The sequence below is a fragment of the Elephantulus edwardii genome, unplaced genomic scaffold (genome assembly GCF_000299155.1).
Source record: "Elephantulus edwardii isolate Elephantulus edwardi_28Jun2011 unplaced genomic scaffold, EleEdw1.0 scaffold00051, whole genome shotgun sequence".
Classification (NCBI taxonomy): Eukaryota; Metazoa; Chordata; class Mammalia; order Macroscelidea; family Macroscelididae; genus Elephantulus; species Elephantulus edwardii.
Genome location: NW_006399801.1, coordinates 11927840 through 11939612, shown reverse-complemented (window position 1 = coordinate 11939612; position 11773 = coordinate 11927840).

The following is an 11773-nucleotide window of genomic DNA, read 5'->3' as shown; positions in this document are numbered from 1 at the left end:
TCTGTTTCAATGCAAGTACATATTATTTATCCCCTCTTAGTTTTCCCGCAACTCCCACGTCAGTCCGACTTTACAACAGTGGCACCATGCAGTATTTGTCTTTTTTTGACAGAGATATTTCAGTCCAGGCTCACCCATTTTGTATAATATTTTATGAGCTCCTTGTTTTTCAATGCTGCATAGAGACTTTGAACATTTTTTCATGTGTTTGTTGGCCATCTGAATGTCGTATTTGGTGAAGTGTCTGCTCATACCCTGTGACGATTTTTCAATTTGGTTCTTTAACTTTATCTTGTTGTGATGTTGAGTATTTTATAAATTATAGATATAAGTCCCTTATCAGATATGTCATTACCAAATATTTTTCCCCAGTCTGTGGCTTACCTTTATACCCTTTTGGAGAAGTTTTTGGGTGTGCAAAGGGATTTGATTCTTAGAAGGTCCCATTCATCTATTTTATCCTCTCCTGGTTGTAGGTTTTTCAGGATGCTTGGAAGACTGTTTATGTTGTAGATTAGGGTTTCTAGAGTTCTTCCAAGTTTTTCTTTAATAATGTTTATGGTCCTTGGTTTTAGTGCTAGGTTCTTGATCCACTTTGAGTTGGTTTTTGTGTATGGAGTGAAGTGTGGATTTTGCTTGAGCGTTCTACAGATAGTTTCCCAGTTTTGGCAACATTATTTGTTAAAAGGGCTGTTGCTTCCCCACTTAACTGATTTCATCTCCTTATCAAAATCAGTTGACCTAGGCAAATCAGCCGATTTCTGGATTCTCATTTCTATTCCATTGATCTATGTGTCTGTCTTTGTGCCAGTACCACAATGTCTTGACCACCATGGCAGTGTAGTAGGATTTGAAATCAGGGAGTGAGATGCCTCCTACCTTGTTTCTCTTTGAGTGTTTTGCTTATTCTGGGCCTCTTTCCATTCCAAATGAAATTGGAGATTGCCTTTTCCATCTCATTGGAATTGGTATTTGTATTGGGATTGCATTGAATGTGTAAATTGTCTTTGGTAGTATTGTCATTTTCACAACATTGAGTTTTTCCTATGCATGAGCAAGGCATATTCTTTGTTCCTGGAATTTCTTAATAACTTCTTTTTTATTATTGTAAATTATCTATCTATCTGAATATATCATTTACATAAAAATATGCCATAACAAAAAAATTACCATTGAAACATTTTTTCAGTGGTATGACTCATTGACATTAATGCACTAATCATGCTGTAAAACCTTCACCACTGTCTGTTTCCAAAGTTTCCTATTACCCTCACAGAATCTCAGTGTCACCTAAGCAAGGAATTAATTTTATTCTTCTCCCATCACTTTAACTACTAGTGGACTTTATATATTTGTCTATTTTAGATATTTTATGTAAATGGCATCATACCATGTTTATCTTTTTGTAACTGATTTATTTCACTCAGCACAACACTTTCAAAGCTTGTGTCAGGACTTTTTCACTGAGTAATATTCTACCCTCTGGATCATTGAAAATATTGTTATGATGCACATTGATGTACAAGTATCTGTTTGATAATTATACTTGAAATTGTCATATGTATCTTTCCCAAATTTTTTCAGGTAAGCACTTGTTTGTCAGCCAAAGGAAGATACCATCAAATTCTGACTTCCAGGGCTGAGAAGTGCTGGAGAATCTTGAGTGTGAAAAGGAGTCTTCTTGTCAAAAGCCATAATCAGCAGAATCTTGTTTCAGATGACTGTGATTCCACTGAATCTGATGACGTTGGAGATGAGGCTCAGGGCAGGAATTACTGGTGTTATTGAAGTAGAATTCTCACCTTTCATGAAGGAGACTCAGGTTTGATTCCTGGCCAGTTCTCCTCATGCATAGTTACTACCCACATTTCACTAGAGACTTGTATGCTGCTATGTTGCTAAACAGATTTCAACAGAGCTTTCAAACTAGGATGGTCGAGGAAGAAAGGTCTACTTTCAAAACCCAGGTACTGAAGTCTAGATCACAACAGTCTCTTTGATGATCAGTTACATTTATGAGCAAGGTACAGGACTGAGCAGTATTTCATTCCACTGTGTGCGAGGTTACCACAAGTTAGGTAGGTAGTAATGAATAAGATTGCTCCCAGTGTTTTGTTATGGGGTTCCCTCGAATTTGGATATTTGTCTAGTGTCTTTGGAGAAATGCTGCCATAAAATCTCCAGGGGTCTGGGATGCATTATTTCCAAATTTCAAGGACACCATAATGATATTGAGTCTTCTTTGGTGGTGGTGGGGAGAGCAATCCAAGTGGCTGTTGTTTAATAGTCTATAAAGTTTGTCTCTGGACCCAAGTGTCATGTTGGGTATGCTGTTTTGCTCTTACTCAAAACCCATGTCTTTTTAGTCAGCAGTATTTGAGTGGCTGAGAATGCAAAGCCAAATTGTTTGTTATTGAAATGCCTAGAATTCCTGTAGTCAGCTTGATACCAGACAGAAATTGGAGCACCCACCAAAACAAAGAATCAGGGCCTTGTTGACATCTTTAAGTCACTTATTCAACCAACTCCAAAGCTCCCCTGCAGGAAATTACATTCTATTAGAGAATATATTCCCTTTTTTATTGATTATGTTGCTTTGAGCTAGCTGGGTTTTTGTATAAATTTTCCCAATGGCTAGAGCAGTCAGATAGTCAATGTCCCATAAACCCCTAGCTTGTAAATGTTAACCAGTATTACAAAGCGTGCAGCAGTAGCAGTAGTCTTTTACAATCTTCTTATCTCTGAAATTTCCTCTCCATTTTTCTGTAGCAAGTCATTCCTCCACCCTCTAATGAAGTTTCCTCTTTCATATTTCTTGATGTTCTTTCTTTTGGAAATGAATAGGAAAACTTCTCACCTTATGTGTTTCAAGTTCAGGTCCCTGTTTGTGGGAGAAGACAACTCATGCCCATATTATAGGGTCATTAGTGAGGGGACAGGTTACTAATATGGCGTGGTTCTCCATTGGTTCAGTGAGTGACTGGTAGGGGAGAGCTCATTGACTGGGGCAAAGCTATGTCGTGGGAGGATGAGTCACGTGTCAGGAGTGAGAGAGGGAGAGACTCATTAGAGAAGGAGGCAGCTCACCATTGGGAAGACAAAATTTCTGACCAGAGATTTGGACTCAATGGATCCAGTTCTGTCTCAGAACTTTAAGAGGTGGGATATTGCTTCTGGAGGACAATGTTCAGGGGCATTGGATTAAGCAGTTGATTAAATTACCAGCACAATGGTTTTGTCCTCTAGGACACCTTTTGTTTCCTTCTCTCTGCTGTAATTGGCACCAGCCTTCGGCTGCTTTCAAGATGACTGCTGGAATCTTGGGCAATAGCCTAAGAATTAACATTCTGAGTAATTAAGGAAGATTTCACTTTCCGTGACCTTGCTTAAGAGAGAAGATATTCCTACTCTGCCTCGCTATACCCTCAACTGGACACTTTGATTCCTATCTTATTAGCAAGCAAGTCAAAGGCACATCCTGAGGAGATCTCAGACTCATCCTGAGGAGATCCCAGGAAACAGGGCTGGAGAACTCTTGAATATCCAGGCCGCTCCCCAGGGTCCTGACCTGGATATGCAGCTGCATGAAAGTGGGGTGAAAGGCTGAAAAAAACGTTGTTTGCTTACATTTCTTATAGAAGAAGGATAGGGCTAACAGAGTCTCTGTCCATCAAGAACACCAACTATGAGTACCATTCAGGGAGTTTCTGCCATTTTCTAATAATTGACCTAAATATTGATATCACTTACCTCAACTCTGAGACTATATCAAAACCTCATTTTACAGAAGAAATAGACTGTGCTCAGTGGTAAGGAATTGCACTGCCAATCCAAAGGTACACAGTTTGAAACCAACAGCTGTTCTGCAGGAGAAAGATGGGCAATCTCATGGTTTATTGTCTCTGGAAACCCATTGGAGGGTCAGCTATGTGTCAGTGCCAATTCAACGGTACACAACAACAATAACAACAACACAGACTAATATCTTTAATTGACACACACACACACACACACACACACACACACACACAGACACAGACAGACTTTGGGGAATTTTTCCCCCATAGAAAACTGTGATAATAGTTTGCATGTAGACAACTCAGGGGTGAAACTTCCCAGGTGGGGACCAGAGCTCAGCCTGTACAGAGACTAATACAGTGAGAGGCAGCCCAAGAGCTCCTTGGGCACAGCTTTCCCTGGTGAGCCCCTGTCTTGCCCTACAAAAAGCCACCATCAGCAAAGACCAGCTAGTTCACACTAATGAAACGTCTCACCAGGCACTGGGTGGAATGACATTGAAGGACAAGGTCAGGCATGAACTTTTATAGATCTACACATCTTCCTGCCCCTACCTCAACCCACACAGGCCACCCAACAAATGATGCCCTGGAGCCTTGGCATGCATTTAAAAGTGAAGAAATGCTTAATCAAATCATGCCACTTGAAGTGAGTTGGGCTGGAATGACAAAGCCGTGTGGCACTGCCCACAATGGAAATTTACCAGGCCAAAGCAGACACCAAATACTCCCAGGTTGTTTTGAAATAGATATCGTTGTGTTCTGTAAAGTTCTAAGGATCCATTTCCAAATATTTAAAAACCTTTCCATTAACTATGATTACTCTAGGAGATCACTAGCAAGCACACACATTCCACCACACTCGCCCTGTCCCACAGGCATACATTACATCTCCGGGAGAAACAGAGACCAACAGCAGACCATCCAGGCACCCCAAATATCTTTTAAAACAGGCCAAGACTCATGGATTTCCTCCCTCATCTGTTGAGACAGTTCTTGTTTAAAAAACAGTTTATTTATGTGTCTCCCCTCAAAAATGTCATGACTAACTTTCCATTCATTATCAAAATATTCATTTGCCACTGATCTCCTTCTAGGCTGAAATAAACAAAGCAGAGCAAAAGCTGTTGGCATTGCATCGAGGATGCACTCTGCTGTAAACAAAAGAAAATTTTCTTAACGAATCTCGGAGAGCGCTCTCATGAGAATTTCCTGTGCCATTGCTCTCTGTTTATTAACTCCATTTGGCAGGGAGGGCACTGAAGACTAAGAGCAGGGGAGCAAGGAGAGGCTCCCTTCGCACGCCCAGACCAAGAGGCTCCTTGTCCAATTTCTCAGGCCCTTTAGTGTGCCCAGCCAAGTGTGTCGAGTCCTGTGACCTTGACCCTACAGCTGCCTATTAAGAGTCCTTGGCAATCACCTTTCTGTGGGGCTCAATCTCCTTTACTGCTAAACTACTATAAAACTAAAGGGTTGCTCTTATGAACTTTTCTGCACTGAAATTCTAGCATTCAGATGCAACAGGGTCTGAATGGAAAAAGAGGGGAAAATAAGATGGAGGAGAAAGAGGAAGAGAAGGAGGAAGAGGACAAGGGAAGGGAAAATAGTTCTTAAGGGGAATAAATCTTAAATTCTAGTTTGGTGATATGCAATTAGTGGTGGGGAGGCACTATATGTGTGAGTGAATAATTTCTAAAAGGTAGAACATGGATAGATCAGAAACAAACCCAGTCAAAATTTCTCTGCAATAACAGCCAAGAGCTTACTCTGAACCCCCAAATCACAGATGAAAAGAGTGTAGGGGCCACACGATTGCCCTACGTCAGGGGGAGTTCTTAGTCCTTAGCTTCACTTCCATTCCATGACTCAACTAGTATGAGTACCTGGGGCCTTGGGCTAGCAGGGCTGGTCTTTTGTCATAAGAGCTCTAGAGGTCCTTAGAGCAGTGTAGATGGGACTTGAGATGGCTTGGTTTGAGAGGAGCAATGATCTCAGGAGGCACTCCCTTCCAAGTACATCAGAGGCAAAATGTTGACTCTTGTGAGAACAAGTATGCCATTGAGGTGACACTGGCCAGCATCCCTCAAGGTCATTCTGCCTGGTCTCCTGGGTCATGTTCTAAGTTACTCATCGAGGCCGTCTGAGGCAGAAAGACAGAATACTGTTGGGATCATGGGCTTGCTTGGTTGGCCAAGGGGAGGTACCAGCTCTGTGGGGGCGACGATCCTGTTTGGGACACTCTGCCTGAGCTATCAGCCTGTCTACCTGCTTTGTAGATTTCATGTTTGCAAGTCCCCACAATGGAATAAAGGATTCCTTTAACATATATACAAGCCAGTTACCATGCAGTCAGCTCTGATGCATGGTGAACCCATGTGCATCAAATTAGAGCGGTACTCTGAAGGGCTTTCAAACACTGATTTTTCTAAAGCAGATAGCTAAGCTTTCTGAGATACCTCTGGGGGGACTTGAACCACCAACCTTTTCATTAGCAGCTGACCATGTCTGCATTTTTACTGCCCAGCAAAGCCTCTCTCTCTTTCTTCCCTATTAATGTGGTGTCTTTGGAGAAACCTTTTTTTTTAAATACACTTTTCCTTGCCCCTTTTTAAAGGATTGAAGAGTCTCAGATATTTAAATATGGATGTGAAGAAACCAGAACAGAGAGATGGGAGAAACAGGAGATAGAGAAAATCATTAGTAGCTTCAAGTTCCTGATAGAGTGGGAAGCAAAAGATACAGAGAGAATTTCTGAAAGAATTGCCCTTGGGAAGAGCCGAGGAGATAGGGTACAGACCCAGGAAGTCACGTATGCTGGTTTGGTTGTTGGGAGTTGGTTCTCTTTTTACAGTGCAACAAAAGGTGAAACCACTTGTGTAGCCTGAAGGGAGGCACATTTGCAGATGTGTTCATGTTTGTAGGATTATTTGTGTGAAGCTGGAGTCCAAGCTGAACAGAGGAACGCTAAGTGACTATAACTGCTAGCAGACCCTTATGAGATGAACTGATATGGTGACTGTAACAATGGACTTGGGCATAGTTGTATGATTCTCTTTCAGTAATGCTCTGCTGGTGGATGGCGGGCATAGAGAAGATGGATGTTGATGTTCATCCGAGACTTGAGTGTTGCTAGATGAGTAAGATGTAAGAATGGAAGAAAGGGATATTTATTATTTGAAAAGGGTAAGGAAAAGGTCCACAACTCATTTCTCAGCTTGTCATCTGGTGGTGACTTGCCTGTTGCTGTGAAGCTGGAAGCTATGCCACTGATATCTGATATACCAGTAGAGTCATCCTTGGGGGACAGGTTTCAGTGAAACTTTTAGACTAAAGCAGATTGAGAAGGAGGGTGTGGAAATCTGCTTGTTTAAATTAACTAATGAAAACCCTCTGGGCTCCAGACCATTGTCCAAGCCTTCCATTCTCTGGGACATTCTGGATGTGCTATTAGGCAGGACCAAATGAGGACATCATGCATGGTAAAGTGGAGGGTCACTGAAAGTGGGGAAAACCCCACCCAGTCTAATGAAATCACAATCCTTGGGGAACCTGCAAGGGCACAGGGCCTGTGCTCTGAAGGCCCTGAGCTTGGATGAATGATCTGCTGTCACCATCTAGCAATCTTAATACTTTTTATTAAGAGGCCCTGGTTTTCTTTCTGCACTGTGTTTGTTATTGGCCGTTGTCACTGAGTGGGCTCCGACTCAATGCAATGCTGATTCCACGTATGACCGAATGGAATATTGTCGCGTTGTGTGACATCTCATCATCACTGTGAGCCTGTGGTTGCAGCCACTATCCATCTTGAGTGCCTTTCCAATCAAGGGGCCTCAGCTTCCAGCTCTAAATGGGACAGTATCTTGTTGTGATTGATAACGTTTTCATTGGCTGTATTTGGAAATGGATCCCTATGCCTTCCTTCCTGGTGTGTTTTAGGCTGGAAATTCCACTGAAACCTGTCCACTATGGTTGACTTGGCTGGTAATTGAAATACCAGTGGCCTAGTTTCAACACCACAGCTACCACACAAACCACCAAAGTGCCTCAAACTGACAGACGGGTACGATGATTTGGCTTAGATTTTTTTTCTAAGGGCTTCTAATGTGTAGTTTGGGCAGAGAATCACAGAACGAAGGCAGGGAACTAAAGAAATACTTGAAGAGCTGTCTGAGGGCATGAGGAATTTGCCCATTATGGAGCAGGAACATAGTGAACAGCATAGAAAGAGAGAGAGAGAGAAAAGAGGTATTGTGTCAAGGGAAGATGGCTACATGGTAGGAAGAGGGGGAGAGATGGAGAGTACAGAGATTTCTGCTCTAGTTAACACTGAGGAAAGGAAGATTATGAGCTGTTGATGAATCCAACATGATTCTATGGAGAAAAGTGAGTGGTTGAGTGTACTGATTTTTATTTAAAGTTTAATTCTGTAAGGGACTATCAGGGAGACATGGTGGTAGGGGACAGTGGTTGGGTGTGGAACTGGAGATTCTGTGCCTTGAAGTCTGTTGTAGAATAAATGAGTCCGATCATGGACCGGAAGCAATGCATAGAAAAACAGGGTCTAGGTGTGCATGGGGGGATGTGTTTGGAGCCTGGATACAGATGTATTGGCCTGGTGCACTGTGTAGCCACTGGACATTGTCACTTGGGGTGCCAGGGGTGGGGTCTCTTCTCTAAGCCTCCTTCAAGCTCAGTGACTCAGCTGCATGGTGACTTGGTTGAAGGTTTAGAATTGGGAGCTGTCACCATGTACTTGGACGATGGAGCAGTGCCAGCCTCAAGTTGGGAAACTCAGAGAACCTTCCACAGACAGGGCATGTCCGTGAGAACCCAGCCTTCCTCTGGGAGCTGAGGAGGAAGTGAGCAGTGCAATGGAGGTTCAGCCAGGGCTCAGGAGTGCGACTCCCAGGAGTGATGGGTGAAAATACAGGTGTCATGGGGTCACTAGTCAATTAAGTGTGGTGTTGGGTTCTCCCCCGCTAAACTGAAAGATAAGAGGTCATGAAATTTCCCCTCAACTTAAACCTCTTACCATAAATATTTATTTCAGAATCAACTCAGACAGGATTGGTCCTAGGTGAGTGAACAGGTAATACTGATCCGTTGCTTCATCTCTGAAAAGTGGTTTGTCCTGGCTGTGACATGAGGATTCAAAGCTGAGGGTCCTAACGATCCTCCAGGAAGGGAATTTCCTTAAGAGCAAAAGAGCATAGAAGGAAACCTCATCTTGTGTACCTTTAGTGAGGGTCAGAGGAATAGCAGACATGAGGATTACTCCCTCAACCAAAATGTGACGGGAATGTGAAGTCAAAAGCAGATGGCACTTTCTGTAAAGCTCAGCAGAGGGAGGGAGAGTCAGCCTTCTTCGACCATGTTCAAAGGAAACCTCAGTCATAAGACCACGGACTGACTCTTGGAACTTAATCATATTTATTAATGAGAGTGGATGTTGCATTCTAGTTAATTTTGAATAGTTTTGATCCATCTTCAAGAGATGTAAAGGAAATGGGATAGATCTGGTGTGAAAAACAATGTATGCGAGCTTTTAAGTAAACCAGTGTATAATAAATGTTTTCTAAAAAAAAACACCAATTACAACAGCATGACAGGTTATAAAACAAAACAAAAACAAAGGAAGGGTTTTAACTTAAGACACACATACACTCAAACGTAAAAAGGGGCAAAATAGATTGGTGGATTCTAAAAAAAGAAAATAAACCTAGAACTGTTAACCAGCAGCTGTATATATATATAAAATTTAATAACAAGGACTTTAAAAACTTACGCATGAATTTTTGTTACAGCACTATTTGTAAAAGCCTAAAAAGCAAATCAAAAAGACTGTATGTTTAATATAGATTACATCTCAACAACAAGGAAATAAAAATCCTCACCACTGGACCAACAGGCAACACCATGATAGATGGAGAAAAGATTGAAGCTGTGATTTCATTTCACTCAGCTCTGTAATCCAACACCCATGGTAACAGCAGCCAAGAAATAAAGGACATGTATTGGGAGACTCTGCCATCTAGGACTTCTCCAAAGTTCTGAAAATCAGTAATATCAATTTAAACGCTAAGAGACACCTGATCAAGCCATGGTATTTTCAATGTCTTTCTATACATCTGAAAGTTAGACAATGACTAAGGATGACAGAGAAGAATTGATGTCTTTGAATTGTGGTGTTGGCAAAGAGTACTGAATATTCCATCAACTGCCCAAAAGGACAAGTAAGTCTGTCTTGGATGAAGTGCAGCCAGATTGCTCCTTAGAGGCAAGGATGGTGAAATTTTGTCTCACATAGTTTGGGCATGCTATCTGGATGGTCTGTTGTTCATAGGGTCACTATGAGTCGTAGTTGACTTGATGGAACCTAACAAACACTAATAACAGAAAAAGTGGAAATAACTAGAATGCCCACCAGAGAATGAATGGATCAGCAAAATATGATGCATATATACGATGAAATTTACTCAGTCATAGAAAAGGTTAGGTCCTGCTGCTTGCCACAATGTGGAAGAACCTCAAAAGCCCCATCTAAGTGAAAAGCCAGGCATGAAAGAAAAGTCACATACCATATGATACCATGCATGAAACTAACAAGTAAATCCATCAGTTGCCAGGGGAAGAAGGAACAGGAGAGGGAATGAGGAGTTTTCTTTGCGGTGATGAAAATGTTTTAAAATTAGAAAGAGGTGATAGTTACATAACATTGTAAATGCACTAATTGCTACTGGATTATGTTGGTTTGATGTTAAGTGAATTTTGCTGCAAAGAAAAGGAAGAAAGCAAGAAAAGAAATTCTTGTGAGTACTTCAGGACTATGGTCATGGTGTAATTCTGTAGGGGGTACATTCTGAGGCGAGATCTGGGCTTCCTGGGAGGCCTGTCAAAGCAAGCTGCTGACATTGTCGTCCTGTGTGGCAAACACCCTGTGGTCAGCCTAGTAGCCTGCACGGAGCTGGCCACACAACAATTCTAGAGACAATGCTGATTTTAAAAAAGAATTAAATACATGTCTTGGTGCTGTGTGCTGTTCTGAGTGCTGGGGCAGTCAACCTATAGTAACCACAATTTACAAGGCCCTTTCATTTCTTCTCTTTCCAACTCTGAAATCTTAATTTCTTAAAAATATTAAGTTCCTCCTGTTTTCTTTGGAATGCAGTTAATGAATTTGGAATGACTGTAATCTCCGGTGGAGAATAACATGCTTACTGGATAAATAGCTCCTTCTCAAAAGAGCTGCAAAAAAAGAAAAAGCAGATTACGTGCAAATTCAGGGAATGCTTCTCAGTGCCAAGCTCTGTTGGATTTGAAAGGTCTTGTCAAGTTGCAGATTCGCAGCTTGACATTTATATGGTTATTTATGTCACTTATTAACTGTGGTGTGTTTGTAGCAATCTAATTATGACTGCCTTCCTGGCTGGTCTTGTGAGCAGCGATCAGAGATTGCCCTGTGACAGTTCACCAGGGACACTCTTCTTAAGCACATCTGGGGATGGACGGGGGTCAGAGGAGGGGACAACTTTGTCATTTATTCTTTTTTGCTCTGTCATATTCTTGAAGCCTTCACCCCATGAACCCTAGTTGCTGGGTATTTCTGCTGCCCTGAGTCCAGGAAGAGGTGGGAAGATTGCCCCATGGCAACCTGCAAAGCTGTTCCAAGGGCAGCCACTTGAATAGCTTTTGTTTCTAGGAGATTCTGAGGCACACAGATGGAAACTCTGAATTTCTTTAAGGTGGTTCTGAGAGCTAGTCATAGGAGGAAATTGAAAAGGGCCGGTATCTTGATTTTAAGATATGCTTTCCCAGTGTCATTAATAAAGCTGATTATTATGAAGCTGGAAAAAAAATACTGAATTGGCCAATGTCTTAGCCACATTTTTATAACAATAAAATTTTTTTCATGAAAAATATTGTTCTTATATTTTTACATTCTGATGTGTTTTTTTAAAAATAAATAAATAAATAAA